This window comes from Lissotriton helveticus, chromosome 8, assembly GCF_964261635.1.
Source record: "Lissotriton helveticus chromosome 8, aLisHel1.1, whole genome shotgun sequence".
Classification (NCBI taxonomy): domain Eukaryota; kingdom Metazoa; phylum Chordata; class Amphibia; order Caudata; family Salamandridae; genus Lissotriton; species Lissotriton helveticus.
Window position 1 is genome coordinate 269,713,262 of NC_136069.1, and position 22,979 is coordinate 269,736,240.

At 45.1% G+C, this 22,979-nt stretch overlaps 1 protein-coding gene across 1 annotated transcript in view; it reads right to left on the reverse strand.

The window, feature by feature from the left end:
* Positions 1-22,742, reverse strand: part of LOC144772597 (myb/SANT-like DNA-binding domain-containing protein 4) — a 79,566-nt gene extending 56,824 nt beyond the window's left edge. Inside the window, exon 1 of the mRNA XM_078657029.1 lies at positions 22,579-22,742. The gene's annotated coding sequence lies outside the window, so the exon portion shown is untranslated. The remainder of the gene's footprint in view (positions 1-22,578) is intronic.
* Positions 22,743-22,979: the final 237 nt, after the last annotated feature.

Genomic DNA, 22,979 nt, shown 5'->3' on the forward strand with positions numbered 1-22,979 from the left:
TTATTTACCATGTAATAGTATTACATGGTAAATAACGAATCGGTAATGGCCTGTGGCACTGTTTTCAGTGCCACCTACATCTGTATTTACCGATTCGGTATTTTACAGAATCGGTAAATTTACCGAATCGGTAAATATATCGATTCTGTAAATTAAGCCTACCTACATGTCAAATACCAATTACCGGTCGGTAACGGCCGAAATCGGCCGTTACCGACCGGTAATTGGCGACCTACATCTGGCCCCAAGAGCATTAATCAGGGATCAATTACTTAAGATTGTCTGTTTGAATTCAGTATTGTTATCATGTATTCTAGCTAGGGTGTGGTTTGTCAAATTGTTATATATTCTTTAAAAAAATGTCGGTCTCTTTTGTGGTTATCTCTTTGTCTCCTTGATCCTATATGCGAAACGTGTTGGCTGGGGGAAACTAAGAAGCCATGGAGTTATTTTAATAACAAACATATGTGCTGTGGAATATGTATTAAATAGAAGGACGTCACTCAGGACTGTTCAGTCTAATAGGGATATGTATCGGAGTAAAATGATGTATTTGGAGCTATTACAATGAAAATAAATTTTTATATTGGTTGAAACAGTGAAATTAAATTACAATCTAATTACTTTACAAAATGAAAGAGTGGAAAATCGACTAATTTTGGAAACAAACTGAAAATGTTTGTTACATATTTATATATGGGGGTATTTATGCATTTATATATAGGGAAATAATAAAAGATGACTTATTTAAAGTTTTGTGGACAGTAAGGCCAATATTTGTCAATGATCAAAGATACCTATGTGAATTTAATGTAGGTCTTTCCCCAAAAGAAGTTGATGGAATTCCTCTGTGAATGCAGCCAAACTTCTATTTGCACCGATAAATCAGGATACTTGCGCATTTGATTTCCAGACTTCTAGATATAAGTTTTCCAAAAGATATGTGACTGCTAGCTTCTTAATTGAAGTAATTGATATAATGTCTAAAACTGATTAAATGCCCAAATGGGCTATACAGTTTATATGCTGTTTGCCACTGAATTAAAGTACTAACCAACTGATTTTATGAATACTAGCCACTGTGACAAATTTGTTAGGAGTGATATCCCACTTTGATTCAAATTAAAAAGAAAAACAACATGTTGATCCTCAAGTCCCGGCCCACCGGGAGAGGTGGGAGAGAATCAATGAAAGCACCAAAACCCACTTTTTAGGTCGAGCCTACAGCGCATGCACTGTCTGCAAGACCCGTTGTGGTCAATAAAGGACTTTACTCCCGTCTTACTCGCGCTCCAGACTACTTCAGTTCAGTGTGGCTCTTATTTGCGGTCACCTAACTGGTTCAGACAGCAATACGTCATTTCCGTTTTTCCTCGCAGGAGCACCAGCCAAGAACTGTTTTGTTACACTTGCATTGCTCTTCTGTTCTTTTGGCAGAACACTTTTCGCTTTTGCGCTCATCACTTTTTGGCCATGGTCTCGCTCACTCCGTCTCAACCACAGCAGTCCCTTCAGGTTTTAGACTGGTGGATGGCGGTCCAGGCCGCACGTGTGTCTCTGCCGTTCCCTCAGCCACTTACTTATTTTGTGCATAGGGAGCGAGTAATTGAGTAAGTCACATGCGCGCCAATAGAGGAGCGGCAGGCAGTGTGGACAGCACCTCAGAGCATGAGAGGTCAGCCAATAGGCTTCCAACGCAGGCAGCATGCGAGGCGGCACCGTGCACAGCTCCCATTCCCCACCCTCTTATGGTGTTTTCAAGGGCAGTATTGCTTAACACGCCTCCAGTAATCCATCATAAAATGTACCGTCATCGGCAAACACTTTTTTTTTTTTTTTTTTTACGAGTATTCGCGGACCCGAGCTATAAGTGGAGAAGTGAGAACATTCTTCCCTATCACTTCTTTAATTATAAGCTTCCACAGTTGTCTCCCGAGTGGCACAGGCGTTTCTATGACATATGCGGGATGTCAGCCCCTGCTTCCCCATAACATGTACACAGTTATTGCTGGCATAATTTAGTTATTTTCTGTAATTTTTTGTTTTGATGGAGTACAAATCATATAGTTGCCCTCAACTGGATCTGCACAGAAAGCTTTTACATGCATTATGTTTTTACCACACTAACAGAATTGCTGTGTCTAAGGAATGTAGACTAATATATGTGCTTCTCAGCAACCTGTCGCTGTGGGCATAAACAGAGATGCTAACGGAGATTACATCTGGTAAACATTTCAGAGGTGCTGTCTCTCACTAGGAATAGTCCGTTTCGTAACATTCTGTTCACAAGAAGCTCATGTTTATGGAGATGGGTGCAACCCTAGATCTAAAACTTTAGAGGAGCTCTTTCAGATTAGTGTAAAACATACAGTCCAAGACCGAAGCACTTTTTTCAGCCACTATGCCAGCTCCATGTCCTGGGCTGTAAAGATTCCTTCTCACTCAAAAGCAATAAAACGTTAAATATCTACCGTTTCTTACGGTCCCTTACTAATTCTACCAGGAATGTAAGGTACTGCTGTAAGAAAAGACTGCTCCTATTTGCGCCAGATAAACATGAAATACGCCATTAATCCTAGTTCTGTGTTGCAACAATGGATTGTGCCGGCTTGATATCATGTGCTGTGTATTCTGGATAGTCATGTTGATGTAAGCCAAGGATTTCAGGGCAGCTAGAATCAACACAAGGAATTATATAAATAAAAGAAAGACGTTCGAGGTAAGCAAACAATGTTTGTTTAATGCTTTTTGTTGGAGATTAGGTATCTACATTTGAAGGCAGAACACCTTGCTGTCTTTTTGTCTCCGATGTTCACTTGACATGCTTACTTAAGCATACTATGAATTTGCATTGGGTCAGCAGCAAATAGCTCCAGAACACATTAATTTCAATTCTTCTCTCTGCAAATACCAGATGGTGCACGTATTAATGTAGGCCTAAAACAGCCTTCGCTCGAATGTCAAAGATTAAAAGGTGTTCCACCTTGTTTCGAGTTAAAACTTTAGCATGCAGAACCAAGAACAACTGCCTGTAAACGTGCATTTCACCAAATGAGATCTACGAACTCTCCCTCTGCTTTTACTGTACAAGTTATAGAAAAGATTAATAAAGGCATTAGTTACGTCTTACTGGGTGATAGGAAATTGCCATGGGTTACCTGCTCGAAGAGCAGCGTGTAAATTAACTGAGTGCGGTTGCATAAAGTTTTTGAAAATCTCTAATCATCACCCCCCCACAGGGAACTCCGAAGTTAGAAACATGGGGACTATATAGATAGTACTATCTAGCTCAGACTATGGCAACACCATTTTAGCTCCCACACACCTTTCCTATAAAACCCTCTCTACTGTCTACTAATCAGCAAGGCTTATACACTCTGCAAACAAGTACGGCCTTTTCACCCCATACTTCAAGACATACAATGGCTTCCAGTAGCTGCCAAAGTCAAATTCAATTTAAGCTATCTTGCAATGGACCAAATGTGACAATAACCCACCTTACCTTGTGGATGGTCCGATATTTTCTGGTGGCTCGAAAAGACAGAGAAGCAAAGACCCGTGGCTACAGGAAGTGCCCCATTTCAGAACTTCCACCACCAGTACACAATCCTTTGCCGGGCTGTTGTCACCAGGCTATTCTTAGTCATGCCCAGTTGACTTCCCAATGTCCCCACATAGCGCAGGTATACCAATTAATCTTTTGGAGTTGTGAAAACAAATGCTGTCCTGTGACCGTCCCCCAAAGTTGCCTGGAAAGGGAAACTACCTACCAAAGATAACAGGTTTCTCTGGGTTCCTCTAACATTGTTCCTTGAATTAGCAAACAGACGAGACACCTGAACTAGTACGAGTCGGGCTGTAGTTTTAAAACTGCAACAGCCAGGATACAGTGGTAAGCCAGGAATCTGATCTGCCTTGTCACACTAGTGTATGGTACAGCGGTGCTCTAGTCCATAGGTGAAAAGTAAGTTTTCATGCCATAGGCGCTTTTTGGGACACCATATACTATGGCCTTATAGGAACGTTAAATATGCCAATTTCAACACGTTTTAGGGGCCACACCACGCGCACTGGGATGAGGGTATCAGTGTTTCACTGCACAGAGTCAAAAAAACAGCTGTATCTGTCCATAAACAAGCATTGGCATAGCCAATAGGTCTCGCCTTTGGGACCTTATAAGTGATTAGCCAGAGATATTGAGTTTGCCAATGTTTTTAAGCTATGCTGTAGAGAAGTGTGACTGCTGTGCAGCAGGCTGAAAAGTTATAATAAAAAGTGTTACCTATGGTGAACCGCCTGCTTAAAATCGCATCCATTTGAGAGATGTGACGTGTTAACGGATCGCGATATTTACTAGAGATCCCCGAATGCTTTGGTGAATCGGGTGAGAGCAGGACACAAGAACACAGCCTGTGCTGCGGACTCGGGTTTCTGTCATCTAGAAACTCTTCCTATTCCCGGCTCCTGGATGTGTAGAACATGCTAATAATGATCTATAGCTCCCTGCGTTGATTTGACTGCTCATTGGCGCTATCCTACGGTGGAGCTCCCGGGTCAAGCCTTGTGTTGGGGGGTTCATTAAAGAGTGAGTGTTAAGGTCGGAGTCTCGGACCTCCCCTTGGAGGCCTCCTCGGCCTCCTTCAGGCTGTCATCTTTCCGCCTCACCCTGTGAGGTGTGACTGCCTCTAGGCACTGCCCAGACACATGCACTCTCATTTGGCAGGGGTCAACAGCAGGTACAAACCAGTGGAGACACAAAGGACAATGAGCTGTGTTTACTGGCTCTGCATGCAGTGCAGGTGTGCACAACCGATGTTGCAAGCTGGGAGGGGGTGTGGGGGCTGTGTGGCGAGGCCCCCAGCCCTGAAGACACCCATGGAGAAGCAGCCACCACTGGCCCCAGGGCTCGTGCAGCTGTCACGACAGAGGCATTCGGCCTGCGACACACAGGGCTCGGCCGGCCCCCCTACAAACTGTACATAGTGTTGCCTGTTAAGTACACCGTGTGCATGGGAGAGGGACGAGCTGCGTAGTGGCTTCAGAAACCTGCCTTGTCGTGGCGCACTCTGCGTGCGGTTATTTTGTGTGTTTTGTTTTGTGCCTGGTTTTATATTATTGTGTTAAACTGTCAGCTCACTTCCCACCTCCACCCTCGTTTCTCTCTCCTCACCTTCTATTCTCTCCTCTATCTACCTACCTACCTATCTGCCTGACTGCCTATCCATCTGTATGGTCGTCTATCTTCCTGTCAGCTGGCAGATAGGTCGCTCTGTCTTCCTGCCTGTCTTATCTATTTTCTGTGTAGGTAGGTATGTGTGTGTGTGTATCATGCTTCTGTGTGTACGGCCCATGTAAATTTGCCAACTTGGCCTCGCCGAGTCTAACCTTTCGTTTGATTTCTTCTCTATCTCTTGGTACATTCCGTCTGTATCTGTCCCTTTCGCCATTTCCCCTCTTCATGAACCCACCCCTCAGAAAAGTATGACCACTCCTTCCCCCTAGTATTTTCAATATTCACTGCGTCATATAGAACACATCGAACCTGCAATGTATGCGCTACAGCCATTGGCCCCATACAGTACACAGTGATTGACCTTATACAGAGAACGCAGTGAATGCACAACAGGCCTTGGTGCTGCTGAGTACACTGTGGGCGCCCTCAAACCGGGGGAGTAGAGAGCACACAGTGAATGCACAACAGGCCCTAGTGATGCAGAGTACACTGTGGCCGCCCTTACAGGTTGGAAGCAGAGAGCACAAGAGCACATGGTGACTGTACAACAGGCCTTACTGTGGCATAGTACAAGGAGCCAACCTCATACAGTGGTAGCAAAAAGCACAAGAGCACTCAGTGAATGCACAACAGGCCTTAGTCCTGCAGAGAAACAAAAAGAAGGGCCCCTTGAGTGAAAAGGCTTATGCACTGATAAATTGCAAACACCCTTCATTCACTCCAGTGTCAGAGATAAAAATGCTCCTAAACAAGCCATGGCCTAAATTTTGTAAATATAACAAAAATTAACTGATGTTGAGTTTGTTGTAGATTTAATAACATTATACATTAAAAATATATACATTTCACAATTTCCAAATGTTAAAAAACACAATATCACCAAAAATATAGACAATTAAAAATATAAGTAAGAGACAGAAAGCAAAGTGAATTCATTGAAAATCATCATATAATATTAATCCGATTAGAATCAAGTTTATTTGGTGCAACTTTTGTTAACTGATGGTCAATTATAACTTTATAATAAATCTACAACAAACTCAACATCAGTTAATTTTTGTTATATTTACAAAATGTAGGCCATGGCTTGTTTAGGAGCATTCTGATCTCTGACACTGGAGTGAATGAAGGGTGTTTGCAATTTATCAGTACATAAGCCTTTTCACTCAAGGGGCCCATTCTTTTTGTTGATCATAATCAGTACCCAGCCCCTTGATAGGTGGGTCAGTCCCTTTTTCTTTTTTGATTTGACTTAGTTCTGCAGAGTACACTGGGGCCGCCCTCATACAATGGGAGCAGAGAGCACAAGAGCACACTGTGAATGCACAACAGGCCACTGTGATGCGGAGTACAGAGTGGCCACCCTCATGCAGTGTGAGCGGAGAGAACACATTAAATTCACAACAGGCCTTAGTGCAGCAGTGGCACCCACATAAAGTGGGAACAGAGATCACACAGCAAATACCCAACAGACCTACGTGCAGCTGAGTACACTGTGTGACAGCTCTCAGAGTGAGAGCAGAGAGCACAAGCGTACATAGTGAATGTACAACAGGCCCTAGTGATACAGAATACACTGTGTGACCACCCTCATACTGTGGAAGCAGAGAGCACACAGTTAAATGCATAAAACTCCTTAGTGCAGCATAGTACATAGTGCCACCCTCAGAGTGGGAGTGCCAACCTCAGAGTGGGAGAAGAGAGCACCGGCGCACAGAGTGAATGCACAACAGGCATTAGTGCCTCAGAGTGCACGTGATGGCCCTCATACAGTGGGAGCCGAGAGCAAGGAGAACACAATGAACGCACAACAGACCCTAGTGATGCAGAGTACACTGTGGCAGCCCTCATACAAGTGGGCTCACAGAGCACACTGTACGTGCATGCATGTGAATAAGTCCGTGCGAATTTATGTGTATTTGAAAGCATGTATGCATGCAGGTGTATGTGTTCTTACAAGCATACATGCGTTTACCTGTGTTTGTAAACACGTTTACTGCGTGCATGTAAGCAGGAAAGTGTGTCTTTGAATACACGCATGTTATTGCTGAATACATATGCATCTCACTACCAGCCACCCAGTTTCCCTTCCATGATTCACCCGAGAATACTCTGTAAACGCGCAGCATTGAACCGGGTGTTAGTTCAGACTTCAAACATGTATTTGGTGATACGCCCATGCTTGTGAAACCTCCTCCTATGGTTCCGTGTTCAGCTACAAATTCCTTTTGACCAGTTTCGAGTGGATTCTGCTGGAATCGGGTAAGGACATATGTAATTTTGAACTGAAATGTCCTTAGATAAATTCCAGTTGATTCCGCTGGTTTCGTGTGACAGCTTCTTTCTGCCCAGTGAGGTCTTTTACCCGTTGTTTTTTATTTCATTGACACATTTTGCATGATTTTTCTTTCCACCTGCTGCACCAACACAACGTCCAAAAGCATATTGGTCCCTGGAAGATTCAGGGGAAAACACTTGTAAATGGCCATTTCAACTGGGATTGTAGATCATATTCTCTAACATGACTCCTGCTTGTATTAATATGTGCTTTATGACTGAATTGTTTTATGTGTTTTGAAATGAGCTTTTATGGTCTTACAATGGACCGAATAAAGATCTTCAATGAAAATGACAACAGAACACATTCGAATGGTTGTTTTTTGCTGTTGGTATATTTGTAATTCTATCATTCCAGAACACAATTGTTACAACTGAAACTGCAATAATAAAATAATTGTCACAACTGAAACTACACGAATAGAATAGGAATATTAGCAATAATATTGATAATAACAGAGCCAACACAAGCTGACATGCTTTTGTCATTACAGTGCATTTTGCTCGGGTAAAAGTCTCGATTTTAAAAAAAAACAATTTAATATTGTCTTAATTTGTTAAAACTGGGTCGAACAATTGCCCGGAATTTCCAGGGACTGTGCTTTCTTTTTTGTACCAAAAACGCCTTTTGACTTCCAACCTTGTAAATAAAAGTTCTTCTAGTGAATTTTACCAGGGACATAGAATGTACCCTGCCCGGCTCCTCCCCTAAGACTAGGCATGGAAGAGAGTGCGTTTCTCTGAAGACCACGCGCAGCTGGGTCATATAAACACAAATAAAACATGGCAGCCGAATGGTTTCACTTCGGTCCACGCTGCCCGGCTACAGTGCTCCCTAGACGATCATCTCCCCTTTTCAATGACGAGCTGCATTGGAATGTGAAGGAATCTGCACTGGTGACCGGATTCATAGCCCACAGAAGCCTGTGCGTTTAGTAGTAGGCGCACAGCTCTGACCTCAGGTGTGAATATTGGCGGGGTACCTGTGTATCCCCCCAAACACAATCCTGCCATGAAGCAGTAAGCCAGGGGATGGGGCAGGACTGGACTGTGTCAAATTAACAGGTCATCTTGGCCTCTTTTATTCTGGGTTGGCGCAGTGGAATTCACCGGGATCTCTGCGCTTTTGTTGAAACCCGTCCAGTTAAGTTTAGAAGATGAAACGTGCAAAGGTCTGCATGAGATATAATGACCTCAGCGTTTTGTCAGTTGCTCAATGAAGTCACTGTGCCGTTGCGTATGTGCGAATAAGTCACTGTAGCCCTGTGTATTTTCGAAGACAGGGCCATGGCGGCTTTTCCGCTCCATAAAATGATCCCGATATTTCAAATGCATGTCTACTCGCTGCACCCTTGACTCGCGTTTCTTTTTATTATTATCCTTCACAAGAACCCCCCTCTCCCACCAGGATCAGTATCAACAACAGTTTTGGTGCAGAAAACAAAAGTGCCCCACGCCCTCTCCCCACCCCTGGTGCCAGAAGTGCTTTAGAAACCCTTGGCTGGCCCGTAACATCTATCTTTATTTTTATGGAGGGGGTGACGATGCTGCACTCTGCAGCGCCAAGAAGGACTATCGGCAGGCCGCTAGCGCTTAGTATGCAACAACATGCATTTGCAATGCAATAGGACTCGCATTTACACTAGACCTATGGCATTGCCAACATCCATACAGTGTAACACTTGAAGTAAAGGGGCCAGAAGCCACGGAAGGATACAAATGATGACATGGCATAATAAGGCACGTTCAATCAGAAAACAAAATTGATGAAGGACAAACACAGAAGCCAATGAAAAATACGGGCGGAGAGTGATAGCAGCTTGTCTCCCCTTACTGGACTACTGCATGCCTCGCAGAGCGATCAGCGCTTGTGTGCTGCCGCTAAAGCTCGCTACAAAAGGGGATGATGGACGGAGCGTTTGAGCAAATCAAACACTCACCTCCAGTCAACTGATCTGGGTTTAATCCATCACCATTCTTTAGCTCACTCTCCCACCCCAGTTCAGACATGGCCATATGCACATCAGTTTGACCCTGTGCCTCATGGGAACAGTCCAGCCCGAACTGCCAAGCCATGTCTTCCCTGGACCGGAAACAAGCATCCTGGGACCGGTTTCGGATTCATAATCCTCATCAGCCAGGCTATCTTGAATCCTGTGGCAAAGTGAGCAAGGGACTCACGTCTGAGCATACCCTGCCAACTTGGGGCGAACAAAGCGATACAAAAGGGGATGATGGATGGAGCGTTTGAGCAAATCAAACACTCACCCCCAGTCAACTGATATGGGTTTAATCCATCACCATTCTTTAGCCTACTCTGCCACCCCAGTTTAGACAAGGCCATATACAAATCAGTCTGACCCTGTGCCTCATGGGAACAGTCCAGCCCAAACTGCCAAGCCATGTCTTCCCTGGACCGGAAACAAGCATCCTGGGACCGGTTTCGGATTCATAATCCTCATCAGCCAGGTTATCTTGAATCCAGTGGCAAAGTGAGCAAGGGACTCACGTCTGAGCATACCCTGCCAATTTAGGGCGAACAAAGCGATACAAAAGGGGATGATGGATGGAGCGTTTGAGCAAATCAAACACTCACCCCCAGTCAACTGATATGGGTTTAATCCATCACCATTCTTTAGCTCACTCTGCCACCCCAGTTCAGACATGGCCATATGCAAATCAGTCTGACCCTGTGCCTCATGGGAACAGTCCAGCCCAAACTGCCAAGCCATGTCTTCCCTGGACCGGGAACAAGCATCCTGGGACCAGTTTCGGATTCATAATCCTCATCAGCCAGGCTATCTTGAATCCAGTGGCAAAGTGAGCAAGGGACTCACGTCTGAGCATACCCTGTCAAGCAAGCCTGGCTGAAGACGGCTGTAATGCCAAAAACCGGTCCTAGGAAGCTTGAATCCGGTCCAGGGAAGGCATGGCTTGGCAGTTCGGGCTGGACTGTTCCCATGAGGCACAGGGTCAGACTGATTTGCATATGTGTAAAGAAGTAACACTTCTTGTAGGTAGATAAAAGTTTGATTTATTCTTATAAAAGGATCACATCCAGTAGGTTACAAAACCCAATGTAGCCAGTCAGCTTCAGCTTCAACTCCAAACTCTTTCTAAACATAACATTCTAAATAGGCTGCTGGCACTGATGTAAGAACATTCTAATCTAAAAGGTGTAGCATCAAGATGCCACACATCTCCCTTCTTACAATAAAGTAATATATACACAATAAAACTACTTAACAAAGTCTTTCAGATGTGCTGGTTCACGAGTGATCCTTGACGACTTGTGAAGACACAGAGATGGTCCACCATGACGAGATGAATCCAAAGATGAATCAGGATTTAAACCAGAAAAGTTACCACCAGAGATAAGATCTTTCCTGATGACCACAACTCTGTTGAGATTCCAAATACGATGATCAGCCGTCTTAATTGCATTTTGGAAAACCTTGATGACTTGAATAGGTTTCATGAACATAGCAGACATCATCTTATTTTTATTAGATGGATTTTTTATGAGAACCCAATCTCCCACTTTAACACAAGTTTTCTTAACACTCTTCCTCGCATCAAAAAGTCTTTTCCTATTTTGTATTCTTTGAGCTTCACGTAATTTCCAGTCAACATGATCATTGGTAGAATCCAACCTGGGTTGTAAATCATTAACCCATGCTGGTGTTACCAATGTGTTAGCTCTTCTAGATCTAAAAAGCTCAAAAGGTGACTTATTGGTTGTGGCATGTGGAGATAATCTATATACTTTAACTATTTTAAAAATATCACCTCTCCAGTCAGTACCTGATGATTTAGCCATCCTAACAGTCTCCTTAAGTACCCGGTTGAATCTCTCAACTATGCCATTGGTTTCTGGGTGGTATAAAGATGACTTCTTGTGCCTAATGCCATGTTTGGAAAGAAATAACTCCATCTCCTTTGAGACAAATTGACAACCATTGTCTGTAAGTATAGTGTCAGGAATACCCTCCCTGTCAAATAGTTTTTCAAGGAAGTTAATATGTTTTGTTTCAATTCCACGCGTAATAGCTATTTCAGGCCACCTCGAGTAAAAATCAACTAAGACTAAAACATACCATTCAGATCCTGACGATGATATAGGCCCTAGAATATCCAAACCCACTTCCTTCCAAGGTGAATCTGGACGATCTCTAATGATCATGGGTGGTGTTTTGGGGCTTGGCTACTCTGTCACTTAGAGCACATTGAACACAATCCCTAACCGGAGGGGCGGCTCGTTACTGCTTTTAGCGCTGCGTGGTCAGTGCGCTCTATTTTAACTACCAGTTTTTCTATTTTCTTTATTTTTTGGTGTTCTCTTCTTCCCTGATTTTATTTGGGAGTGCCCCCTTACTGCATATAATCGTTACTCACCGCTGTTTTAGCGGGTCCGGGTTCTGGGGCTGGCGGGGTTTGTAGCGCTCCGACTGTGCGCCATCTTGAGAAGGACAGTCACGCTCGAGCAGCGCCATTTTGAGCGTCCTTGTGGGGCGTTTGGGAACTGATTCGGAGGACCTATTTAAGGCGGTCCCTTTGACTGCACGCTCTGTTGGAAACATTTGCCCGGAGGTCCGGCTCGTTACTGCTTTTAGCGCTGCGTGGTCAGTTTTTCTATTTTCTTTATTTTTTGGTGTTCTCTTCTTCCCTGATTTTATTTGGGAGTGCCCCCTTACTGCATATAATCGTTACTCACCGCTGTTTTAGCGGGTCCGGGTTCTGGGGCTGGCGGGGTTTGTAGCGCTCCGACTGTGCGCCATCTTGAGAAGGACAGTGACGCTCGAGCAGCGCCATTTTGAGCGTCCTTGTGGGGCGTTTGGGAACTGATTCGGAGGACCTATTTAAACCTGTCCCCTCAGCGCAGCGGGATCGCGCAGCGGGGTTGCCCTCGCTTTGCCTGAGTCTTGCCAGAGTCCTGCCCGTCTGCGCCCGTCAGCGTTCCGGAGGCGTCGGTGCGGCGGGAGGGTCTGGTGTTTTAGTCACGTAAGTCTAGCGGCGAGAATGATATGCTATACGGCGTCGGAACTACGCTTACTTCAATCATCTTCTTCTGCCTGTCATACTGTTTTCCCTGCTCGGTACAAGGGTAAGAGGCAATGTCCTGGTTGTGGGTGGTCACCGGGGTATACTCCGACCACTTCACCAAAGAGAGAAGTGGCCAATGTGAAACATCTCTGCCTGCTCTTGAATACTAGATCTCTGCCCAGACATGGCCAGGAGGTCTTTGATCTCCTGGTTTTGGAAAACCCTTTATGCCTCATGTTGACAGAGACGTGGTTAGGGGATTTGTCTAATCCCGATATTGCGGTTGCTATTCCGCCGGACTACAATATATTCCGGCAAGATAGATTGAAGGGTAGGGGAGGTGGGGTGGCCCTTGTTGTGAATAAGTGTGTTACTTGTTCTGTTATCCCTACGGACATTATTGCAGGCGCTGAATCCTTAGCTTTTTCGATCTCCTTGGCCCCTCATCAAGCCCTTAAAGGGCTGTTAGTCTATAGACCCCCTGGACCTGTTGGTCCTTTTTTGAGGAACTGTAGGCAGTTATTTCGGGGTTGGTTTTGAGCGCTGAGCATTGTGTTCTGGCGGGAGATTTTAATTTCCATCTGGATGTGGGTGAGGACCTGGATGCGAGTAAGCTCCTTGATGATATGGCTCCTCTCGGCCTTGCCCCTTTCCTTTCCGGCCCAACACATGATAGGGGTCATACCCTGGATCAGGTGTTTTCCTCGGCCCCTTTAGAGGGTATTGAACTTCTTCCGGTTCTCTGGTCCGACCATAGGCTGGCTAAGTTTTATGTTCCGGGCTCGAAGAAACTACCGTGCACTGCGCCTAGACAGCACGGATCTCTTTCCAGGGCGTTGCATCGGGTGACCTCTGAGATGCTAGCTCAGGCATCCCTTGACCATCCCTGTCCTCTCTCAGGTGACCTAGAGCGGGATTTAGAGTCGCTGCAAGTATGGTTGACTGACAGGCTAAATGATTTAGCTCCAGTGCTAACCCCTCGGTCCACCCCGAAGCGGGTTTCCGCTCCATGGTTCTCGGAAGCCCTGGCGGAATCTCGCCGGCAGTGCAAGGTGGCTGAAAGGGCCTGGCGCGCTCAATACGATCCGTCGGCCAGACTTGTGTATAGGTCGGTGATTAAAATCTATCACCGCGACATCCTGCATGAGAAGAGGAGCTACTTTGCTAGGAGGATAGAGGCAGCCTCTAATTCCTGTAAGGAAATCTTTGGTATTGTGAGGGAATTTACGACCCCTCGGACCAATTTCTCTCAGGCCGCTCCCTTAGATTCTTGGGTGTGTGATTTGGCCAACTTTTTCCCGGCTAAAATTAAATTCATTCATGATTCTTTTCTGGAGAGGCAGGTTGAAGTCTCCCATAGCCCTTGGGGGGGGCGTGGCACGGCTGGCCACTGTGGATCCGATCTGGGCTGATTTTCCGCCTATTTCTATCTCGGCGTCTTTGGCCTTTCTATCTTCTCTTAAATCTGGGTCCCCGCTAGATCCATGCCCGGCCAAATTTTTGGCGAGGATGGCGGCAGTGATTAACCCGTTGGTTAATCCACTTCTGAACCTCTCCTTGAGTGAGGGGCGGGTCCCGCACATCTGGAAGCAGGCGATGGTGATCCCTCTTCTTAAGAAGCCCGGCCTAGACCCGGAGGCGCCAGCCAACTATAGACCCATTTCTCTCCTTCCGGCACTGGCCAAAGTCGCGGAGAAGCACGTGCACAGCGTGCTCTCTGATTTTCTGGAGACCAATGGCCTGTTGCACTCCTCCCAGTCTGGCTTCCGCCCCAACCTAAGTACTGAGACAGCACTGTTGGAGGTGTCAGAAGCCATTAAGGAGGCTCTGGACTCAGGCGGCAAAGTCATGCTTGTTATGCTTGACTTGTCGGCGGCCTTTGATACCGTCCCCCATGAGGGGCTCCTCGCCAGACTTTATGACATCGGTCTGAGGGGGGACGGTACTCAGCTGGTTTTCGTCCTTTCTAGCGGGCCGTCGGCAAACGGTCTGGGCCTCTCCTAGCTCCGCTGAGATGCCGCCTCTGGGGGTCGGGGTTCCGCAGGGCTCTGTGTTGAGCCCGACTCTTTTTAACATCTTTATGACTCCCTTGGCGGCACTGGCTGAGTCTTTTGGGGCCCAGATCGTCTCCTACGCCGATGATACCCAGCTCCTCTTTACGAGCAAGAGGGGTGAGGATTTTGCCGGAGAGAGTATTCGAGAGTGCCTGGGGGCTGTTTTCAGGTGGTTTCATCTGAACAGCCTCAAATGCAATTCAGATAAGTCCGAGGTACTGTTTTTTGGCTCTGCCGCGGACCCTGAATGGCATGCATGGTGGCCAATGGATATGTTCCCCCCAGCTTATGCTTCCCAGCTGGCTAAAAATCTGGGGATTAAGATCGACAATGGACTGACTATGAGATCTCAGATCCTGGGTCTTGCTGGCACATGTTTTGGCATTCTCAAGATGCTCCGGAAGTTTCTTCCCCTGCTCTCGGAAGAACATAGGAGGATTACGGTGCAGGCCTTAATTGGATCCAGATTGGACTATTCCAACGTCCTCTATCTGGGCCTTCCAGAATATCTTGTGCAAAGGCTGCAAGTGGTGCAGAACTCTGCTGCACGCGCCATTTTTGGCCTCCACAGGAGATCTAAAGTGTCTGGTCTTCTGCAGTCGCTTCACTGGCTGCCTATCCGGAAACGGATAATTTTTAAAACACTGACACTGGCCCATAAGGCACTTTTTGGTTCTGGCGCGAAATATCTCCAGCGCAGGTTGGCCTTCTATCGTCCGGTCTGTGCTCTGCGCTCAGAATCTTTGTTTCTTGCAACGGTTCCTCGAATAAAGAAAGCCCGAATTGGAGGGCGCTCCTTTAGGCTTAGGGCCCCACAGCTCTGGAACGCCCTACCATTGGCCTTACGTTGTACTTCCAATTTGATGTCTTTCAGAAAGGGCCTCAAAACATGGCTTTTTACCCTTTAACATAATTTTTTTGTCGTTGGATGTCTGTTTTTCTGTCCCCCTGTTTTCTAACTGTGTTATGTTCTCTTGGTTATGAGCCGCCTAGTGAAAAAGCGCCGGGACACTCCTTTGGAGTAGCCGTGCGCTATAGAAATAAAAATTAACATAACATAACATAACTGTCCTTTCTACTTCTAAATCCATCCCTGGCCACCAATAGGAAGATCTTAACGTTTCTTTAGTCTTAGAAATGCCCATGTGACCAATGTGAGCTAAAGAAATGAGTTCATTTCTTATGGACTGTGGTGGAACCAACCTTGTACCCCTCATTAATAAACCATCATGTTCCGCCAACTGATCTTTGACATGCCAGAACTTTTCTAACATTTCATCTCCTTTATTTCTACACCTCCAACCTGTATTAATTCGTTTAAAGAATTCAACAAGAACTGCATCAACTTCTAAAGCTTTGTCCCATTTCTTCCTGTCAATAATACCATCTTGTATGGAACACACCAACTCATCTTCTTCATCAAAGTCATCTTTCTCATTAGATTCTCCAGATGGAACAAGGCGAGACAACGCGTCAGCAACCTTATTTTCTACTCCAGGAAGATACTTAACTTCAAAATCATAATCTTGTAACCCAACAACCCATTTAGTGATTCTACTAGATATAGCATCTATACCTTTCTTCATTAGAATTTCACATAAAGGTTTATGGTCCGTCCTTATTTCAAAAGAAGTTCACCACGATAAATTCTTTAATTTTTTGACAGACCAATACACTGCTAATGCCTCCCTCTCAACAACAGAGTATCTACATTCTGCACCTCTTAGACTCCTTGACAAAAATAAAAATCACTACTTCTACACCTTCACATTTTTGGACCAAAACAGCACCCAGACCTTTTAAACTGGCATCAGTAATCAAAATAGACTTCTGAGCAGGATCAAAACTATTGAGTTTGGGAGCACAGCTCAATTTTTCTTTACATAACAAAAATTCTTGTTCACACTTGTCACTCCAAACAAAATGACATCCTTTCTTGAGCAAGTGTCTCATATTAACACAAAGAGAAGCAAAACCTTTAATAAACTTGCTATAGTACTCTGCCATTCCTAAACAAGCATTGGAAATGCAATAGGTCTCGCAATAACGCGAGTCTGAACTATTAGCATTGTAAATGATAATGCCCTTTATTTTTGCGTTCTGGTTTTTGGAACATAAATAAAAGGCTTTGTCATTTACAAGGCCTATAGCTTAAATTTGCGTTAAAACGAGACCTATTGCATTGCAATGGTGGTGGTGCTGTTGAGTTTGCTCTGAATCTGCACCCACAATCTGCACCCTGAATCTGCACCCTGAATCTGCACCCTGAATCTGCACCCTGAATCTGCACCCTGAATCTGCACCCTGAATCTGCACCCTGAATCTGCACCCTGAATCTGCACCCACAATCTGCACCCACAATCTGCACCCACAATCTGCACCCACAATCTGCACCCACAATCTGCACCCGCAGTGGCTGAGTGGCGTTGCGTGGCTGAGTGGCGTTGCGTGGCTGAGTGGCGTTGCGTGGCTGAGTGGCGTTGCGTGGCTGAGTGGCGTTGCGTGGCTGAGTGGCGTTGCGTGGCTGAGTGGCGTTGCGTGGCTGAGTGGCGTTGCGTGGCTGAGTGGCGTTGCGTGGCTGAGTGGCGTTGCGTGGCTGAGTGGCGTTGCGTGGCTGAGTGGCGTTGCGTGGCTGAGAGTGGCGTTGCGTGGCTGAGAGTGGCGTTGCGTGGCTGAGAGTGGCGTTGCGTGGCTGAGAGTGGCGTTGCGTGGCTGAGAGTGGCGTTGCGTGGCTGAGTGGCGTTGCGTGGCTGAGAGTGGCGTGGCTGAGAGTGGCGTGGCTGAGAGTGGCGTGGCTGAGAGTGGCGTGGCTGAGAGTGGCGTTGCGTGGCTGAGAGTGGCGTTGCGTGGCTGAGAGTGGCATTGCGTGGCTGAGAGTGGCGTTGCGTGGCTGAGAGTGGCGTTGCGTGGCTGAGAGTGGCGTTGCGTGTGTGTGAGTGGCGTTGCGTGTGTGTGAGTGGCGTTGCGTGTGTGTGAGTGGCGTTGCGTGTGTGTGAGTGGCGTTGCGTGTGAGAGTGGCGTTGCGTGTGAGAGTGGCGTTGCGTGTGAGAGTGGCGTTGCGTGTGTGAGTGGCGTTGCGTGTGTGAGTGGCGTTGCGTGTGTGAGTGGCGTTGCGTGTGTGAGTGGCGTTGCGTGTGTGAGTGGCGTTGCGTGTGTGAGTGGCGTTGCGTGTGTGAGTGGCGTTGCGTGTGTGAGTGGCGTTGCGTGTGTGAGTGGCGTTGCGTGTGTGAGTGGCGTTGCGTGTGTGAGTGGCGTTGCGTGTGTGAGTGGCGTTGCGTGTGTGAGTGGCGTTGCGTGTGTGAGTGGCGTTGCGTGTGTGAGTGGCGTTGCGTGTGTGAGTGGCGTTGCGTGGATGATAGTGGGCTTGCGTGGGTGTGAGTGGCGTTGCGTGTCTGTAAGTGTTGCTGTGTGGGTGAAAGTGGCACAGAGCCTTTGATGTGGCCTGACGCAGGAGAAATGCTGCTGCTGCTAATTAAATACAAGAGTGTCCGGGAAGCGGCCGGGAAACACAAGTACGGCCGGCCACATAATTAGGGGAGGAGAAGCCGCACAGCACACGCTGGGAGAAGCCCTTTAATGTGCTGTGCGGCCGCGATGCGCACTCTGTGCTGGGGGGTGGGGGGAGGGCCATTAGCCTGACGAAGGGTGGGAGGGACATTGAGGAACAGATGGCCATGAAAGTGTATGGGCCAAAAGCGCGTGCCTGTACGTGCACTCGAAGAAAACGCCACAAAAAAAAGCGGTGGTTTGACAATCAGTTCGAGCACTTGAATTCTCGGCCATTTCCCATTCCTTCGGAATGGTAAAGGACGAGACCTAAAAACTCATTAATTCTTCCTTGCTGGTTGGTGAAGACATTTTAGAAATGGTGGAAACTAAACTCTCTTTCGGCAGAATACCTCCCTCCGAGATAGTATGACCTAAATATTCAATGGAGTCTTTCCTAAATTTACATTTCTCAATTTTTACAGTAAGACCAGCAACACATAATGCTTCTAAAACTTTCATAAGTCTCAGATCATGTTCCTCATTGTCAGAGCCAAAAATTAGGATATCATCTTGATATATCTTGACACCTTTTAAGCCTTTAAGTACATTCTCCAATGCTCGCTGAAAAACTGAGGCAGCAGAAACTAGGCCAAAGGGTAGCCTCACAAAACGGAAAGTACCAAAGGGGGTGATAAATGCTGTCAAATCTTTTGACTTCTCATCAAGATTAATCTGGTGGTAGGCAGATCTCAAATCTACAGTGCTAAAAACTTTAGCACTTTTCAAGAGAATCAACATATCAGAGATCTTGGGCAAAGGGTAATGATCACTAACCACACTTTTATTTAATTCTCTCAAATCTACACAGAGGCGTAAAGAACCATCCGATTTTTTCGCTGCGACAATGGGGGCAACCCATTCGGTCCCCTCAACAACTTCTATGATGCCTTCTCTAACAAGTTTCTCTAACTCTGCTTTCACCTGATCTCTGACAGCAATGGGTACATTTCGCACCTTACAACACACAGGAACAGCGTTATCTCTCAACTTAATATGATGTATATAGTTTCTTAGACATCCTAATTTTTGTGAAAAGACACTAGGGAATTTTTTTTCTAGACCACGACTAAATTCCAGATCATCAACTGTAACAGCTTTGAGATCTTGACTAAAAGGCTCTTTCAAAATGATTGGAGGTGACGAGTTCGGGTCTAACATAACTCCAAGATCTCTTTGTGCAAACCAACTTATAATGCTGTCACCCTCTTGAGACACGTAGACTTTAGTCGTGGTCAACCTTTCTTTGTAATTGATGAGTCCCAAAAAATAGCCAAGAAGCTTGATGGGCTTATTACCATATGCCAAAGGTCTGATATCAGGGCGAGATAAACTTGTCTTGTCTTTTAAATTTTTTAAATAGAAATCCCTTGCAACTATAGTTATTTTGGCTCCAGAATCAAACAAGACTTTGGTTTGATGTCCATCAACATAGATGTCTTCAGAAGGACAATTTTTGCTATCTTGACTGCTTATAACTTGTACTAAAATCTGACCACAGTCAACTTCCTCAATATCTTCTGTTAGTTCATCAAGGTCATAATAGATTTAATTCACTTTACCTCTATAATCCTTTCCTTTACACATGAGATACATGGCCCTTCTTTTTACACTTACCACAGGTCATTTTCCAACTGGACACTGTCTGTCGTTGGAGAAATGTCCCATTTTGCCGCATCTAAAGCATTTAATTTGAGAAAAGTTGAATTTACCCTGAGATTTTTTAGGAGGCATACCGTTGGACACATTTTCTTCTCTATTTACCTTCTGAGAAGTATTGACTTTGTGATTTAACTTTACAGTGTGGACCATATCTTTACTTTTTGTTTCGCCATTCTTCTTAATTACTTCTACACATTTGATGGAATGTTCAATTCTCTTCGCTATTGTGATGACATCATCTAAACATGGCTCATCCTTTTGCCACAGCTCATCCCTAACCTTTTCACTAATACAACCTAACATAAATTGATCTCTTATACGTTCATCAACCAATGTTCCAAATTTACAACTCGAAGCAAGTTTCCTGAGAGCTGTAATATAAATTTCAATACTCTCTTCCTCTTGTTGAGCCCTGTGACCAAAATGATACCTTTCTAGGATGGTACTGACTTTTGGCAAATAATGTTTGTCTAGTTTGGCCATGCAAATTTCATACTCATTGAGAGAGTTGTCATCAAGTTCCGGAAGATGGTCAAATACGTCCTGTCCTTCAGAACCTAGACAGTGTAATAATAGGGCTGTTTTCCTCTCAGCACCAAGACTGGAACCACAAACCCTTGCATATCGCTCAAAAACCTTGCGCCATTTTTGCCATCTAATCGGAGGGTCTCCAGGAGAAGATAGGAAAAATGGCGGTGAGGTGACATTTTGCATGTTGATAAGAGAATAAATAAATAATTGATATATGCTCAAAATTATTCAGTACACACTTGCCTTGAGTAATATATTAAAGAAAACAATAACATCTTTGAGATCAATTTTAAACATGGGTGGCGTGATATCAAAATATATAACCTCCTTGTTAAAATCACCTTCACTAAATGACAAAGCAGTTTGAGTTATATATTAAAAACATAAATCTCCATCTTGTAGTCAACAGTATAAATTTGATGTAGACGCACCGTCAACTTCCGCGCTGCTGACGCTCCAACTTCCGTGAAGGAATGAAGAAATGGACGCTCGTGAAGTTCCAGAGATGGTGAGTAACGCGTGCAGGGAGGAGAACGCGCGCTTGAACGTTGCAGCTTGCACGTTATGGTTTGTGCGTTTGAAAGATGCACTGCCCTTTTGCTTAAGCAAGTAACACGGCAGAGTTAAAATTTATCGTGAGATTGCGAGCAACATTCAGTCTAATCTGTGACAGAACTAATGTAAGTGCACAAGAGGTCTAAATGAAATTGACAGCTCTAATATTTGATAAAATTAAATCTTAGTCACAGTGATAGTTGTTGTTCAAGCGCTGAAGTTATTTAAAAGGTATGAGATGAAAAGTAAAAGCGCTTAATTTAATTAAAGTTGCAAACTGTAGTTGTTTTAAAAGACAAATTTCTAACTTTTGCAGTTTAAGACAGTACCTTGAGGCGTTTTGAAGTCTTGTAATCCAGTGAAGAGAACGCCAGGTTAGAAGTCTTGTTGGAAGTCTTGTAAAGTAGCAGTTTGTTAAAAAAAACTTGTTTTCTCCTTTTTAAAAAAAAAAAATATCTTTTGTAGATGTTGAGATCCTTTCTTCTACTTTATCCCGTCCTGGTCGCCAAGTGTAAAGAAGTAACACTTCTTGTAGGTAGATAAAAGTTTGATTTATTCTTATAAAAGGATCACATCCAGTAGGTTACAAAACCCAATGTAGCCAGTCAGCTTCAACTCCAAACTCTTTCTAAACATAACATTCTAAATAGGCTGCTGGCACTGATGTAAGAACATTCTAATCTAAAAGGTGTAGCATCAAGATGCCACAATATGGCCATGTCTGAACTGGGGTGGCAGAGTGGGCTAAAGAACGGTGATGGATTAAACCCAGATCTGTTGACTAGGTGTGAGTGTTTGATTGGTTCAGATGCTCCGCTCCGTCCATCACCACCCCCCTTTTGTACCGTCGCTAAAGCTCGACCTACCAATGTGGGTAACCACACAAAACAAGTCACTTTCTCCGTTAGGATTACATCAAATTCACATTATTAAATGGAGAACAGATAACATGCAATGCCCGCCAACCAAGGTTAATGAAACACCATGACAGTCAAGTTAGTCTCAAATGCGGGGTTATCTGTTTTACTACAATTGCAATAAAGAAATGCAGGCGTATGGAACATCCAATACATGCAGCGTGTTGGAAATTGATTACAAAGGTTTCAAAAATCACTTCGGTTTCTAACGTCATTTAGTTGTATTTTTCCCTTTTTGCAGTCAATAATATAGATAAAGGTTATTACTATGCTTAAATCTACTGGGGCTGACTAGCCATAAACTAAATCTGGCTAACGTAAAAGTAAAATTCATGACAGGCACCAGTTGGTTTATGGCCCCATCAAGGCAGCTGTGAATTTAATATATATATATAAAAGTAAAACACATTTCATGAATGCAGATGTTTTATAAATACATGCTGCATACATCTTATGCTCAGTGCCAGAGAAGAGAAATCGCGTTCTGCTCTGCGGGACAATTCCAGACAACCAAGCCCACCCGTACCACATAGTTCTCACAAATCCGACGCGTTGAGGTGCATAGAATTAATCCTTTGCGGGACACGCATTGATGAGCAGAAAGCGGCATCTTTAGCATCTTTCGCTACCTTGCTCCGGGACAGACATATTACATGAGAGTCAATCACACACAACACAGAAGAAACCAACACAGTAATACCTGCTGCGCGGTTCACCTTCCGTCTGCGCCAGAGGCAGCTCAAACAGCACCGTGGTCTACCCGTGTGAACAGGACCGCAGCCTCTGGCTTGATAGTTGCCCCTCTACCGCTCTCAGCAGCCCAACACAGGTAGAGGGCAGACTTCCGGCGAAGACAGCCACCCGGCCTGATTACGCGTCAGGAGCGCGTCGCTTCCTGTAGCCCAGAACTCCTACCCTGATCGCAGTGAAAGCTGTGATTGGGTGAGAGTGAAAGCGTGCTCGCGCCCATTGGTTACTGCAAAAAAAAAAAAAACTATAACTGGAAGACCTCGCAAAAGCGATTAGATTACCTTTTACGTGCCTGAAAAACAAAGGGGCTTCTTTAATGTGCTGAATGGTTTCATTACGGCGCCCCAGTGT